Source organism: Phyllobates terribilis, unplaced genomic scaffold (assembly GCF_046119375.1).
Source record: "Phyllobates terribilis strain yellow unplaced genomic scaffold, ASM4611937v1 Scaffold_7__3_contigs__length_470593459, whole genome shotgun sequence".
NCBI lineage: Eukaryota > Metazoa > Chordata > Amphibia > Anura > Dendrobatidae > Phyllobates > Phyllobates terribilis.
Genome location: NW_027362767.1, coordinates 261,733,471 through 261,749,522, shown reverse-complemented (window position 1 = coordinate 261,749,522; position 16,052 = coordinate 261,733,471). Strand labels below are relative to the sequence as shown.

General features: G+C 39.7%; 1 long non-coding RNA gene across 1 annotated transcript; it reads left to right on the top strand.

Annotated features, from left to right (window-relative positions):
- The first annotated feature begins 1,997 nt into the window (after nucleotides 1–1,997).
- LOC141154503 (uncharacterized) lies at nucleotides 1,998–15,637 on the top strand. The gene is made up of 4 exons (XR_012247443.1): nucleotides 1,998–2,150; nucleotides 4,262–4,325; nucleotides 4,641–4,797; nucleotides 15,433–15,637. It is a non-coding gene; the product is annotated as an uncharacterized lncRNA (long non-coding RNA).
- The last annotated feature ends 415 nt before the right edge of the window (nucleotides 15,638–16,052 follow it).

Here is a 16,052-nt window from a genome sequence, read left to right as displayed (position 1 = left end):
TGATTGATCCCTTTATCTTATCGCACATCACATAAGATAAAGCCAGGCGCCAAAATAGGCTGCACTTCCTTAAAGGGAAACTCCGCACAATTCTAAAAGGTTGTCAGGGGCCAATTCTATTCACTATATCTCATATTACATTTTTTGTTGTTGGATCCAAGATCCCCATAAATCTTGGTGCCGGTGAGTACAACTAAGTGGCACTTCTCCAGAGGATGAAGCCCCCTGACAATCCAAGCCATTTTCTGATACAAATTGCATTTAGTGGTCCCAAATGTTTTGTGATACAGAATACGCTTAGTGATGCACAAGGGGCCGATTCATCAAGAAGTTTTCGCCAGAATTCTGAATTAAAACATTTTGAAATAGCTCAAAATTTTTTGCACAGCTTGAAGTTTCGCAAAAAGTTGGCAACGTTTTTATGCCAGTCCTGGCCAGCTCTGCCTACTTATAGAAAAGTGGATAGAGCTTGTGCAGGATCGGGCATGGCCAAAAGCGCCAAGGTGGAGTCAATTACAACAGAAATGTACGCCAGTACCTGGCTGGAGTAAAAAAGGATGCAAAATTAATTAAACAGTCCGACTGTTTTGCATCTGCTTGTGGTCCCCCAATTTTGGGCTATGGATCTTGTCTATCGAGCTTACCACAGACAGGTGCATAAAAGTCAGGCCTGGGTCTTGCTCTGCCTCTGTCTGTTTTGCTGGCAAATAGCGAGGTGAAATGCTAGAGATAGGACCATCCTAGTTGGGTACACCTTGTCGTGGTACAATGGCTTTTACACTTTTTTGATCAAAATAATGTCAACCAAGTACCCTATGTTATTTATATGTACTCTTACTGCAGGGGATTTGCTCATTGTTTATACCTTAGATTTTGTCTGTTAATGGCTGTGAGAAGGAGCCCATTTACTAAAGACTTTTCCAGCACGGAGCTCCGTTTCTACTGATGTTATTATTGCATTTTATTAGAGATTTGCTTGCTGTGTTTTATTAAGGTTCTGCTTGCTTGTCAGTATGTGCACTAATTTCACTTGTAAAGTGTCCAGCATTCCAGTAATCTCATTAGTATCTCAGGAGCCTCTAACCATTGTTCAAACAGTGACTAGGCCCATTGTGTGAGAGTGTCCAAAGTAGATCCGGCAGAGCCGTCACCACAAGGAGCCTCACATTCAGACCCAGGTGATGAGTTCAACCTGAGAAAAATAGCTCCACTAATACACAATTAGCTTTTGGGGGGGAGGGTGAGAGCAGTTCTGCCCATTCAGGGGGCTGATCCCAGTGAAGGAGAAAAGAAGCCACATGTTTAGTGGGGAGTTGGTGGAATGTCGTCGAAGGGATAGGATCTAATCTGAGGATCTGGACCATGGATGGATCGATGGCATATGAAGATCAGTACCGACTGGCTTGAATAAACGTGCTACAGTTTGGGGATATGTCGTTGGGATTTAAACTTTCTTAAAAGACTGTGCTACTGGATACCTGTGCTTCCATAGTTTTATCTGTCGTATGGAGGATTGTGGACTGAGACAATTGCATTTTGGATATTTACCTGGAATTGTTGTATTACTTTGGATGTAAGGAATAAAATATTATTGCATCATTAACCTAGATGATTATTAAAACCCACAATCTCAGACCTTCACAACGGCCACAGTGTGAATGTGCAACTACACATTGCACTTACACCTACAGATGTGCGGGCCCACTTCTTCAGAACTTATTGATTACAATGGCGGCACATACAGAGGTGCTGTGTACCGTGTGTGAGCTTTCGCCTGTGTACATGACTGTCGGCACAGGTTCTCTTCAACCAGTAAACAATTTTGTCCTTTGAGTAAGTTTGTTATTGATGAAAATTACCTATATTCAAATTTATTGTAAGTCGTCCAAACTCCACTCCTCCTATCTGGTGACCTTAATAAACTTTCTGTGTTTTCCACTCTGTCAATCATTCTACAGTCATTTCACTTGTCCACGTATTCTGCAGTTACCGATCCTGCTGAAAGTTCACTCCATGCACCCACTACCCTTTAAGTGATGGCTCCTCATCACGCCGCTGATCTGCGGATATTTAGTCTCTGACAAGTTGCTAATTCACTATTCATTTCTTTCCTTTTCACATCAGCAGTTAAATCTCCACTGAGCTCCCAGGTAAAATCTATTAATACAAGGTATTGGCACTAACCTGCATGGGCGCTGCGTGGCATTAATATACAGTAGGTAGGGGGTGTTGTAATACAAGGGCCCTACTATATATTCATTACTTCCATAAATATTTAGACACTATCATACAGCATTGGCATTAGTATATTTCCCTTTTTCTGCTGTTTCTGGGACTTTTTCTTTCAATTTTTAGAATTATTTTTCTGCTAATTATTAATTATTTATAACCTTTGATTTGGCATTTCGAGTAAGTTACCATTAATGTGTCTTCTATATCATCTGACCAAAATATTCCTGACCTTTTCCTTAAAATAATCCCCAGCTCATTTATATATGCTTAAAATTTCTTTTTCACAAAAGCTTCCTTTTTCTAGATTTATTTTTTAATCTCTTTGCACCCCATTTTTTGGGCTACTGTTGCATTTAAAATGTATATATATATATATATATATATATATATATATTTTTTTTTTTATTTATTTATATTTATTTATATATTTTTTTATTTTTATATATATATATATATATATATATATGTGTGTGTGTGTGTGTGTGTATAGTAAATAAAAATAAAAGCATATTAATCTGAAAATATAAGAAAAAAATGCCTAAACAATCTATATCTTACATTTACATTTAAATATTACAATTAAAACTATATATATATAAGTTTAAATGTAATAGTAATATATAAATGTAAATGTAATATATTTAATGTTTATGCATTTTTTTTCTTATATTTTCAGATTAATATTTATTTTATTTTATATTTATATATATATATGTATATATATTTATTTATTTTTACTATTTTATGTTTATTTTCTTGTTTTGCAGTAAAGACCTTGCATTTTTCTGTGCCAGGGGCACATAGTTTAAGCTTTCTGTTGGCAATTTTAGACAAAAAAAAAAATCTGTATCAAGTCCTTTTATGGTAAATAAAAAAAACTTAATTATTTTTTCATTGTTAACCTGGCATAGAACAAAAATCTACTGAAAAAAAGCCCATAAAAGAAATCCTGTTATGATTCTAACATAAAGCATATAATTATCAGAATTCATTACTTAAAGGATACTGACACCTTTAAGGGAATTTTGTTTTAACCTAAATACATGTATTTTGGGTAAAAGATACCATATTTGTAATTGGTTTCATTAAACATTTTGCACCATTTGACTTTTATAGCATGTTGTTTCTCTGCACATTGCTAGCTGCAGAATGACCTAACTGAGAATCAGTCAGTGAGCTTGTTCTGACTCAGAGTTTGTAACTCTTTTACCTGTCTTTATCATACATCATCTCTGCCTATTTATGACCAAAAGGTTCAGCTCAACTTTGATGTCGTCATAAATCAGCACAAAGGAGCTTAGAAACGAGCAGATGAAATAGTTACAAACTGCTTGTCAGAACCAGCTCACTTACTGATTCTCAGTTAACTCATTCTCTAGCGCACAGAGGTTATAAAAGACAAAACGGTACAAAATTTTTAATGACACCCAATTGCAAAATTATATTTAGCCCAAAATACATTCATTTATATGAAAAATACCCTCGAAGGTGTCCTTATCCTTTGATTTGGTTAATTCTTCTGTTTTTATATATTTTTACTTGACTCTCCCCCTTGCCCATGAAAATGAGATTTTGACCCAATTGCCAAAAGTAGTAAGATAAGTAATAAAATACTAAAACACCCAAAAGGTTTGTGTTGGTTCTTTTTTTAAATTTTTGTATTTTGTAACCACTTTTCACAAGATGTCCATCACCAAATAAGGGTGGGGTTAGACTTAGATGGGGTTAGACTGCGGTTACTTTTTTTTAATTTTTAGAATGACTTAAAAAATATAGTTCCTCGCACATTGACAGCGAGTCTCCTCGCTTCGTCTCAAAGTCCTGCGAACATAGTTGGGTCAGCCGGTTCACGGAGAACTTAGAACATTCCTCTTATCTGTGACCAATGAGTTTGTTCCAGACAGATTGTGATAAGCTCCTCCAAGAGGATGTAGCCGTAGAGAACCTTTCATCACAATTACAACTGTTCAGGAGAGATATTTTTATTTTTTTCGACTTGGTGTTAGTCCAAAAATTCTTCTAATTTTAGAACATCTCAATCTGATGAAGGCCCAGACCATTAGGTAAATCCACTTACCAAGAAGTCCCATAAGGTTAGTGTTGGAATAATGCTTATTATTGTATATATTGCATCAACTACTATTTACTACTGTTTAATAGTGCATGAGTTTCTGTCTCCAGCAATAGTATCATATTGCACCAGACAAAAAAAAAGCGAGGAAGTTCCTGTTCACTGTGTGTGTAGCTGAAGCGCAATTTTACTTTTACTTTGCAAGCTGAGTGACAAGATGCTAAGATCCTAAGCTATAATGAATACCAGTTGTAAACTGTGTTTTCTTTGTTCCTGAATGAATATACATTCACTTTTGAATGACTGCATGATATAGAGATTAATCTGCCGCCAACAGCTTATGGGCCCAGAAACCCAAAGACCCAGAGAACAGCCCAGAGGAAAGAGAACAAAAGTGTACTAAGAAAAAGAAGAAGGATGGCTGCCAGCAGCAAGTCTGTGAAGTTCAAAGTGCCAAACCTGACTAGCCAGAACTACCAATCCTGGAAATTCAGGTAAAGATGCTGCAGATAAGAGAAGTTATGTGGAAATACACACAGGAGTCTAGACCTGACCTACTACCAGAAGACTGGGTAGAGAAGGATCAAAAAGCACAAAGCACTATCTCCCTCAGTATATATGATGATCAGATTGTGCATGTATGCAAATGTGAAACTGCAAAAGAAATGTGGGAACAGCTGCAGAAAGTACATGAAAGGATAAATCGCAGCAATAAGCTCTATTTAATGAGAAAGCTGCATCTGTCTAAGCTAAATAAGGGCAAATGTTTGAAGATTACATAAGAAATACTCTAGAAATTGTGGAGTGCCTGCGGGGCATTAGGGAAGATCTAAAGGATTTCCATGTTGCTGCACCACTACTAAGTGGTCTACCAGAAAGCTATGACACACTTGTAACTGCACTAGATGCGCGCCCAGATTATGAGCTTACATAGGAGTATGTCAGAGGAAAGCTTGTAGATGAGTATAAGCGAAAGACAGAAAGTGTAAGCAGCAGGGGGGTATCCAAAGCAGAATCCTCTTCTGCTTTAAAAACCCAAGATCTACCCAAAAATAAAAGTAATTTAAAGGAAACATGTGTGTTTTCTCTGCAAGAAATCAGGGCACCTAAAAGCTGACTGCATTAGTTTGGAAAGCTAGAATGAATCAGCTAAAAAGCAAAATAATTGCCAAATGGTTAAAAGTGCCATTACTGAAGAGAGACTTCAAGTACTTAAGCTATGTTTACTGTTAATGCAAGTACATCAAAGTATGCATAGTGTATAAACTCTGGGACAACTCATGACAGAAGCTTCTTCTTTAACCTTGACCAAAGTAAGTCAGAGAAAGTGAATTTGGCTAATGGTCAGTATATGAATTCCGAGGGAATAGGAGATGGTTACAATAATTGTCAAGTCTCCCCAAAACAATGCAGAAAGATCCCAGTAAAGGACATAGTCTATGTCCCTAGTCTTGAAAGCAATCTGTTATCTGTGAAGAAGCTCACAAGCCAAGGAAATGAAGTTACATTTAAAGATTACAGCTGTATGTCTCAAAAGAAAGTCACACACAAGCAGAAGTAAAAAAATCAATGCTGAGTTGTACCAGCTAAAATGCAAGAAAAGTGTAAACACTGCTAAACATGAACAGCACAAGAATTGTATCCATGTATGGCATAGGCGTCTTGCACATAGAGACCCAGAAACAATAAGAAAGTTAGTTAAAAAACAACTTGCTTATGGTATTACAGTCGATCTGTGTAATCAGACAATGAAATGTAATAGCTGTCTGAAATGTCAAGAAAATCCTTTCCTAATAATAGTACTACGAAATCAGAACAGCTTCTGGACTTTATACACACAGATGTTTGTGGTCCAATGAGTACTCAAACTCCTGAAAAGACAAGATAGTTTCTCACATTTATCGATGATTATTCAAGATACACAGTTGTCTATCTGCTTCACAGTAAAGATGAAGTTCCAGAGAAACTTGAAATATATCTCACTGAAGTATATAACAAATTCGGGAGAATGCTAAAAATTCTGAGTGCAGATAATGGAACTGAATATACAAGTAAAGAGACACAAAGCATTTTAAGGAAAAATGGAATCGTGTTTCAGACCACTGTACCACACAACCCTGAACAAAATGGTGTAGCAAAAAAAAGGAACCGGAAACTTTGTGAAAGTGGAAGTATGTTATTTGACACAGATTTGCCAATGACATATTGGGGCAATGCAATCATGACTGCTTGCTATATTCAAAACAGACTACTGAGAAAACTCAATTTGAGCAATGGAACACAAGAAGCCTGAACTACAACACATAAGAATATTCAAAAGTAAAGTATTTGTACATAGTCCCAAAGAAAAACGTACCAAGTGAGAATCTCATGCAAAAGAAGGTATTCTGGTGGGCTACAGTGAAACCCACAAAGGATATAGACGCCTGCACCCAGAAATGAACAAGGTCACAATAAGCAGAGATGTAATGTTTGATGAGAACTTTGTGTAGCTCAAGTTTCAAGATATCATACCAGTAGTTCAGCTGAAGAAACAACAATCTCAGTCACAATTGTGAAATAACAAGAAAAAGGATGCAGAAGTTTGGTTAGGTTCTTCAACCAGTTAAGAAGCAACAGAAGAATCAGGTGAACCTGAAGTCAGGAGATTGTCGAGATCAAACAAGGGTATACTAGCTAAGCGTCTATCCTACTTTGTCAAAGCACTACCTGAGTCAGAGCCGCAGTCATGTGATGAGATGGAACAACTGCCTGTCCATGAAAAACTGAAGTGGATTTATGCTGCTAATGAGGAAATGAAGTCCCTTAATCCAGGGTTCCCCAACTCCAGTCCTCAAGGCCCACCAACAGGTCATGTTTTCAGGATTTCCTTAGTATTACACAGGTGATAATTGCATCACCTGCACAGGCAATAATTCCATCACCTGTGCAATACTAAGGAAATCCTGAAAACATGACCTGTTGGTGGGCCTTGAGGACTGGAGTTGGGGAACCCTGCCTTAATCAACTTCAAACTTGGAAACTCACCAAACTAGCAAAAGGCAAGAAAGCAATCAAACATACACGGTCTTAAAAAGCCATTTATGACTCTGCAGTCAAGGTTCACATGTTTAAAGCAAGATTAGTCGCAAAAGGACATTCTGAGAAATATGGTGAAGAGTCTGATGCTACATTTTCTCCAGTTGCTAAGCAGACCACATTCAGGACTCTAATGGCTATAGCTGCTGTTCAAAAGATGTTTGGCAGACATTTGGACATTAAAACTGCCTTATTAAATGGTGATATTGAAGAGGACTTGTACATGACTCAACCTGAGGGTTATATTAAAGAGGGTGAAGAGAATCTCATTTGCAAACTACAAAAATATCTCTATGGTCTTAAGCAATCTGCAAGAGCATGGAACACCAAAATGAACTAAGTCTTAGGCTATGTTCCCACAATGCAGATTTAATACGCTTCCGCGGCGGCATTTCTGCCTCGGAAACGCATTAAAAACGCTTGTTAAGATGTCTGCCATGTTTCCCAATGATAATCCGCATGTGCTGTGCACTGCGGAAATTTCCGCTGCGGATTATCATTACGGAAAAATCCACAGCACTACCATTTCTTCTTTCGCGGCGAAATCACTGCCATTGACTTGCATTGAACCGCATAACATCCGCATGTATACATGTATGCATGCAGATGTTATGTGGTTCAATGAGCGGGTGGTACTCGGGTCTGGAGAAGAGGAGACTCTCATCCGACCCAGGTACCATGGTACCTGCAAGTTAACCCATTCGCAACCCTGTGATTTTCCGTTTTTGCATTTTCGTTTTTTGCTCCCCTTGTTTCCAGAGCCATAGAGTTTTTATTTTTTGGTCAATATGGCCGTGTGAGGGCTTATTTTTTGCAGGATGAGTTGTACTTTTCAACGCCATTACTAGTTTTACCATATCGTGTACGGGAAAACGGGAAAAAAATTCCAAGTGCGGTGAAATTGCAAAAAAAAGTGCAATTCCACAGATGTTTTTTTTTTTTTTTACCACGTTCACTGGATGCTAAAACTGCTCTGCCATTATTATTCTCCAGGTCATTACGAGTTCGTAGACACCAAACATGTATAGGTTCTTTTTCATTTAAGTGGTGAAAAAAAATTCCAAAGTGTGACCAACTTGTCAAGCCCTTTTCCAAGTGATGCTCAAAATCGCTTGGAAAAGCGCTTGAAATAATGCATCCATGTAAAAACGCTTAAAAAATGCTTCTCCCTGGCAAAAAAAACGCATGTAGAATCTGCATGCGTTTTTTCTGCCAGGGAGAGGAAAAAACGCTCAAGAAATTTCTGCTTGCAATCTGCAGCGTGGGCACATAGCCTTATTGGAAGAAGGATTTAAAAGAGGTCAAGCAGATCCGTGTTTATACACAAAAATGTACAGACGGAAAGTGGATGTATATTTTCTTATATGTGGACGATGCGTTTATGGATCATCCCGAGGAAACAGAAATAGCAAAGATGACTAAAATTCAGAATCAGCATTTTGAACCTAAAGACCTTGGAAATATGACATACATTGGGTACGGAAAGTATTCAGACCCCTTTAAATTGTTCACTCTTTGTTTCATGGCAGCCATTTGGTAAATTCTAAAAAGTTAATTTTTTTCTCATTAAAGTACACTCTGCACCCCATCTTGACTGGAAAAAAAAAACAGAAATGTAGAAATTTTTGCAAATTTATTAAAAAAGAAAAACTGAAATATCACATGGTCATAAGTATTCAGACCCTTTGCTCAGTATTGAGTAGAAGCCCCTTTTGAACTAGTACAGCCATGAGTCTTCTTGGGAATGATGCAACAAGTTTTTCACACCTGGATTTGGGGATCCTCTGCCATTCTTCGTTTCAGATCATCTCCAGTTCCGTCAGATTGGATGGTGAATGTTGGTGGACAGCCATTTTCAGGTCTCTCCAGAGATGCTCAATTGGGTTTAGGTCAGGGCTCTGGTTGGGCTAGTCAAGAATGGTCACAGAGTTGTTCTGAAGCCACATCTTTGTTATTTTAGCTTTGTGCTTAGGGTCATTGTCTTGTTGGAAGGTGAACCTTCAGCCATATCTGAGGTCCAGAGCACTCTGGAAGAGGTTTTCATCCAGGATATCTCTGTACTTGGCCGCATTCATATTTCCTTCAATTGCAACCAGTTGTCCTGTCCCTGCAGCTGAAAAACACCCCCATAGCATGATGCTGCCACCACCATGTTTCACTGTTGGGATTGTATTGGGCAGGTGATGAGCAGTGCCTGGTTTTCTCCACACATACCACTTAGAATTATCACCAAAAAGTTCTATCTTCGTCTCATCAGACAAGATAATCTTATTTCTCATAGTCTGGGAGTCCTTTTTGAGCAAACTCTATGCGGGCTTTCATGTGTCTTGCATATGTCTTTTATGTCTTTCATATGTCATGCATATGTCTTGAGGCTTCCGTCAGGCCACTCTGCCATAAAGGCCTGACTTTGTGGAACTTTCTCCCATCTCCCTACTTCATCTCTGGAGCTCAGCCACAGTGATTTCGGGGTTCTTCTTTACCTCTCTCACCAAGGCTCTTCTCCCACCATTGCTCAGTTTGGCTGGATGGCCAGGTCTAGGAAGACTTCTGGTGGTCCCAAACTTCTTCCATTTAAGGATTATGGAGGCCACTGTGCTCTTAGGAACCTTGAGTAATGCAGAAATTCTTTTGTAACCTTGGCCAGATCTGTGCCTTGCCACAATTCTGTCTCTGAGCTCCTTGGGCAGTTCCTTTGAGCTCATGATTCTCATTTAGTCTGACATGCACTGTGAGCTGTGAGGTCCTATATCGACAGGTGTGTGCCTTTCCAAATCAAGTCCTATCAGTTTAATTAAACACAGCTGGACTCCAAAGAAGGAGTAGAACCATCTCAAGGAGGATCACAAGGAAATGGACAGCAGGTGACTTAAATATGAATGTCTGAGCAAAGGGTCTGAATACTTATGACCATGTGATATTTCAGTTTTTGTTTTTTAATACATTTTCAAAAATTTCTACATTTCTGTTTTTTTTAGTCAAGATGGGGTGCAAAGTGTACATTAATGAGAAAAAAATGAACTTTTTAGAATTTACCAAATGGCTGCAATGAAATAAAGAGTGAAAAATTTAAAGGGGTCTGAATACTTTCCATACCCACTGTATTATCTAGGAATCCAGGTCCAAAGAGAAGAAGATGGTTCTTTCTAACCAAAGTGCAAAAATCAACTAAATTCTGAATCAGATTGGAATGTTAGAAGCCAAAGGTCTATCAACCCCAATGGAACCATTCTACTTAAAGTTGGAAGGAGAAAATGATCTGTTACCTAACAATGAGAAATAAAGACAGGCAGTGGGGGCACATCTATACATAGCAACTATGACTCGACCAGATATCGCAGCAATAATTGGAATTCTATGCAGATATGTGGAAAAAACGTGCCAAAAAGACTGGAATGCTGTTAAGAGAGTTCTTCAATATTTGAAAGAGGCTCAAGACATAAATGTAAGGATATTTGCAACAGGAGATGTAAAACTCACAGGCTATGTGGATGCAGACTGGGCTGGTGACTTAAGTGATCGTAAATCGACAAGCAGCTTTTTCTTCAAGCTTGGAGAAAGTTCAATTTCTTGGTCTAGCAGAAAACAGGTGTCTGTAGCCTTGTCATGTACAGAAGCAGAGTATGTGTCTGCAGCCGTACACAATTCAAAAGGTCATTTGGTTAAACCAATTATTAGGCAATCTTGGTAAGCCATCAACTCAACTGACGGTGATTTATGAAGACAACTAAGGATACATTAAACTTGCATGCAGTGAGAAGATTAATGCGAGAACCAAACACATTGATGTTAAACATCATCACCTGCGTGATTTTATAGAACTTGCCATAATTGAGTTTGTGTATTGCAAGACTGAGTACATGGTAGCTGATGTTATGACAAAATCACTTCCACTTCCAAGAGCAAATTTGAAGAATTGAAATCCAGTATGGGACTAACAGGATAAGTAGTTGTTGAGTGGGGGTGTTGGAAAAATGCTTATTATTGTATATATTGCATCAACTACTACTGTTTAATAGTTCATAAGTTTCTGTCTCCAGCAGTAGTGTTAGATTGCCAATAATACATTGTTAAAGAAAAAAAAAAAAGGAAGCTCCTGTTCACTGTGTGTGTAGCTGGAGCACATTTTTCCTTTCACTTTGCAAACTGACAGATAAGATGCTAAGATCCTAACTATAAAGCCCCCTTCTGACATAGCGAGATCGCTAGCGAGATCGCTGCAGAGTCACGGTTTTGGTGACGCAACAGCGACCTCACCAGCGATGTCGCTATGTGTGACACTTTGCAGCGATCAGGCCCCTGCTGTGAGGTCGCTGATCGCTGCAAAGTGTCCTGGACCATTTTTTGGTCGTTGCCCTCCCGCTGGTCAGCACACATCGCTGTGTGTGACCAGCGGGAGCAGCGATCAGGCTGGTAACTATGGTAAACATCGGGTTACTAGGGGCACACGCGCACCTAGCAACCCGTTGTTTATCATGGTTACGAGCCTGCTAAAGTGAGCGGTAACCTCCCGCTCACTGTAGCAGAGTGTTAACCATGATAAACAACGGGTTACTAGGTGCTCATGTGCCCCTAGTAACCCGATGTTTACCATAGTTACCAGCCTGCTCCTGCTTCAGCAGGCTCGTAACCAGGAGCAGGACATCGTGGAAAGATTCTTTCCACGATGTCGCTGCTCCCCTGATCGTTGGTGAGCCTGCCTGTTTGACAGCTCACCAGCGACCACATAGCGACGCAGCAACGATCCCTGACAGGTCGTATCGTTGTCGGGATCGTTGCAGCGTCGCTAAGTGTGACTGGGCCTTTAGAAATACCAGTTGTAAGCTGTGTTATCATTGTTTCTGAATAAATATACAGTACAGACCAAAAGTTTGGACACACCTTCTCATTTGAAGATTTTTCTGTATTTTCATGACTATGAAAATTGTACATTCACACTGAAGGCATCAAAACTATGAATTAACACATGTGGAATTATATACTTAACAAAAAAGTGTGAAACAACTGAAAATATGTCTTATATTCTAGGTTCTTCAAAGTAGCCACCTTTTGTTTTGATGACTGCTTTGCACACTCTTGGCATTCTCTTGATGAGCTTCAAGAGGTAGTCACCGGAAATGGTTTTCACTTCACAGGTGTGCCCTATCAGGTTTAATAAGTGGGATTTCTTGCCTTAGAAATGGGGTTGGGACCATCAGTTGTGCTGTGCAGAAGTCTGGTGGATACACAGCTGATAGTCCTACTGAATAGACTGTTAGCTGCTTTTTTCTTGCCATAATACAAATGCTAAGTAAAGAAAAACGAATGGCCATCATTAGTTTAAGAAATGAAGGTCAGTCAGTCCGAAAAATTGGGAAAACTTTGAAAGTGTCCACAAGTGCGGTTGCAAAAACCATCAAGCGCTACAAAGAAACTGGCTCACATGAGGACCGCCCCAGGAAAGGAAGACCATGAGTCACCTCTGCTTCTGAGGATAAGTTTATCCGAGTCACCAGCCTCAGAAATCGCAGGTTAACAGCAGCTCAGATTAGAGACCAGGTCAATGCCACACAGAGTTCTAGCAGTAGACACATCTCTTCAACAACTGTTAAGAGGAGACTTTGTGCAGCAGGCCTTCATGGTAAAATAGCTGCTAGGAAACCACTGCTAAGGACAGGCAACAAGCAGAAGAGACTTGTTTGGGCTAAAGAACACAAGGAATGGACATTAGACCAGTGGAAATCTGTGCTTTGGTCTGATGAGTCCAAATTTGAGATCTTTGGTTCCAACCACCGTGTCTTTGTGCGACGCAGAAAAGGTGAACGGATGGACTCTACATGCCTGGTTCCCACCGTGAAGCATGGAGGAGGAGGTGTGATGGTGTGGGGGTACTTTGCTGGTGACACTGTTGGGGATTTATTCAAAATTGAAGGCATACTGAACCAGCATGGCTACCACAGCATCTGGCAGCGGCATGCTATTCCATCCGGTTTGCTTTAGTTGGACTATTATTTATTTTTCAACAGGACAATGACCCCAAACACACCTCCAGGCTGTGTAAGGGCTATTTGACCAAGAAGGAGAGTGATGGGGTGCTATGCCAGATGACCTGGCCTCCACAGTCACCAGACCTGAACACAATCGAGATGGTTTGGGGTGAGCTGGACCGCAGAGTGAAGGCAAAAGGGCCAACAAGTGCTAAGCATCTCTGGGAACTCCTTCAAGATTGTTGGAAGACCATTTCCGGTGACTACCTCTTGAAGCTCATCAAGAGAATGCCAAGAGTGTGCAAAGCAGTCATCAAAGCAAAAGGTGGCTACTTTGAAGAACCTAGAATATAAGACATATTTTCAGTTGTTTCACACTTTTTTGTTAAGTATATAATTCCACATGTGTTAATTCATAGTTTTGATGCCTTCAGTGTGAATGTACAATTTTCATAGTCATGAAAATACAGAAAAATCTTTAAATGAGAAGGTGTGTCCAAACTTTTGGTCTGTACTGTATATTCACTGTTGAATGACTGGACAGTACCCGAGATTAATCTGCTGCCAACAGTTAGGGAAGCGTAATCACACTTTTTTTTAGCACATTTGGGAAAGTTTGTTTCCCACTAAACTGCATGTTTTTTTAGGCTAAAAGTAATTTTTGCAATATGGTTTCACTATAAATTTGCACAGTTTTTGGCTTTTACAGGCTCTTTGCTTCCCGACATATTCATCCTTGATATGTTTTGGGGTCATAAATCAGCAGAGAGGGGCTCAGAAAAAGACAGATAAAAAAAGTAACAATCCATGCCATTATATTGTGAGAATGAGCTCACTGATGGATTCTTAGTTAATTCATTCTAAGGCTGTGTGCCCACAATGCGTTTTTGAAGCGTTTTTGCCGTGGAATTTCCGCAGCGAAAACGCTTAAAAAACGCTTGGTAATACGTGCCCCATGTTCCCCAATGATAATCCGCATGTTCTGTGCACATGCTGTGGAAATTTCTGCTGCGGATTATCATTGCGGAAAAATACGCAGCATGTCCATTAATTTTGCGGACACGCAGCGTAATTGCTGCCATTGACTTGCATTGAAACGCTTGATATCCGCATCACTACATGTGCACATGCGGATATGAAGTGATTCAATGTGTGGATGGTACCCGGGTCTGGAGAAGAGGAGACTCTCCTCCAGACCCGGGTACCATAGAAACTGTAAAAAATAGAATTTAAAATAAAAAATAAAGATTATACTTACCTTCCGATGGCCCCTGGTCTCCTCAGCGATGCGTCCGGTGTGTTGGACGGCTCGCGGTGGTGTGAGGACCTGACATGACGTCATTGAGTCATGTGACAGGTCACGCGACCACTGTCGTCGCGGTCGTGTGACCTGTCACATGACTCAATGACGTCATGGCAGGTCCTTTTACACAACTGCGAGCCGCCCAACACACCGGACGCATCGCTGAGGAGACCAGGGGCCATCGGAAGGTAAGTATAATCTTTATTTTTTATTTTTTACCATTCTTATTCTTTTTTTTAAACTATTTCTCGGTCACACTATAAAAATCCATGTCGTTTGCATGGATTTATATAGTGTGAACAAGTTGTCAAGCACTTTCCAAGTGATGCTAAAATCGCTTGGAAAGCGCTTGTCAACCCGCATGCAAAAACGCTTGACAAACGCTTCACATCCGCAAGTCCCTGGCAGGAAAAACGCATGTAAAATCCGCATGTGTTTTTCCTGCCAGGGAGAAGCGGAAAAAATATGCAGCATTTCTGCATCGTGGGCACATAGCCTAAAAGCCAGCAGTAGACAGTGCAACACAGAGGTTATAGAAGGCAAACTGTGCAAAACTGGTAAAGGGAACCTGACAGCTGATACTTGGTGCCCGATCCATGGACAGCATGTATCAGACCGTGGCTGCACCATTTCAGCCACATATGTGTAACTCTGAAACACTGCGGTGTTTCTGAGAAAAACATTGTTTAATAGCTGCTGAGAAACTAGTGGGACGGGTGAGTCCCTTATGGCTTCTTTCCTCCCGCTACCAGTGACTGACAGATTTCTTCTTACATTTGTAGGGAGAGACCTATCACTCCAAGGGCAGCGGGAGGGAAGAAGAAACCAGGAACCCATCTATCCAACTAGTTTCCCGTGCGCCTTGGTCCCCGGTGGCTATTAAATGATATTTTCCCTGAAACACCCCAGTGTTTCAGTGTTTTAAACATATGTGGCTGAAATCATACTGCCAGGGTCTGATACATGCTGCTCGCGGATCAGTTAGCATGTATCATCTGTCAGGTTCCCTTTAATAAAATCCAATTGCAAAAATGAGTTTGAGCTCCAAATATATGCATGTAAGTAAAAAAGGTGGACGTATTTTTTTCCTTATTTCATCATTATATTTTTAAGTTGTTTTATATATATATATATATATATATATATATATATATATATATATATATATATACATACATATATATACATATATACAGGGTGGGCCATTTATATGGATACACCTAAATTAAATGGGAATGGTTGGTGATATCAACTTCCTGTTTGTGGCACATTAGTATATGGGAGGGGGGAAACTTTTCCAGATGGGTGGTGACCATGGCGGCCATTTTGAAGTCGGCCATTTTGGATCCAACTTTATTTTTTTCAGTGGGAAGAGGGTCATGTGACGCATCAAACTTATTGA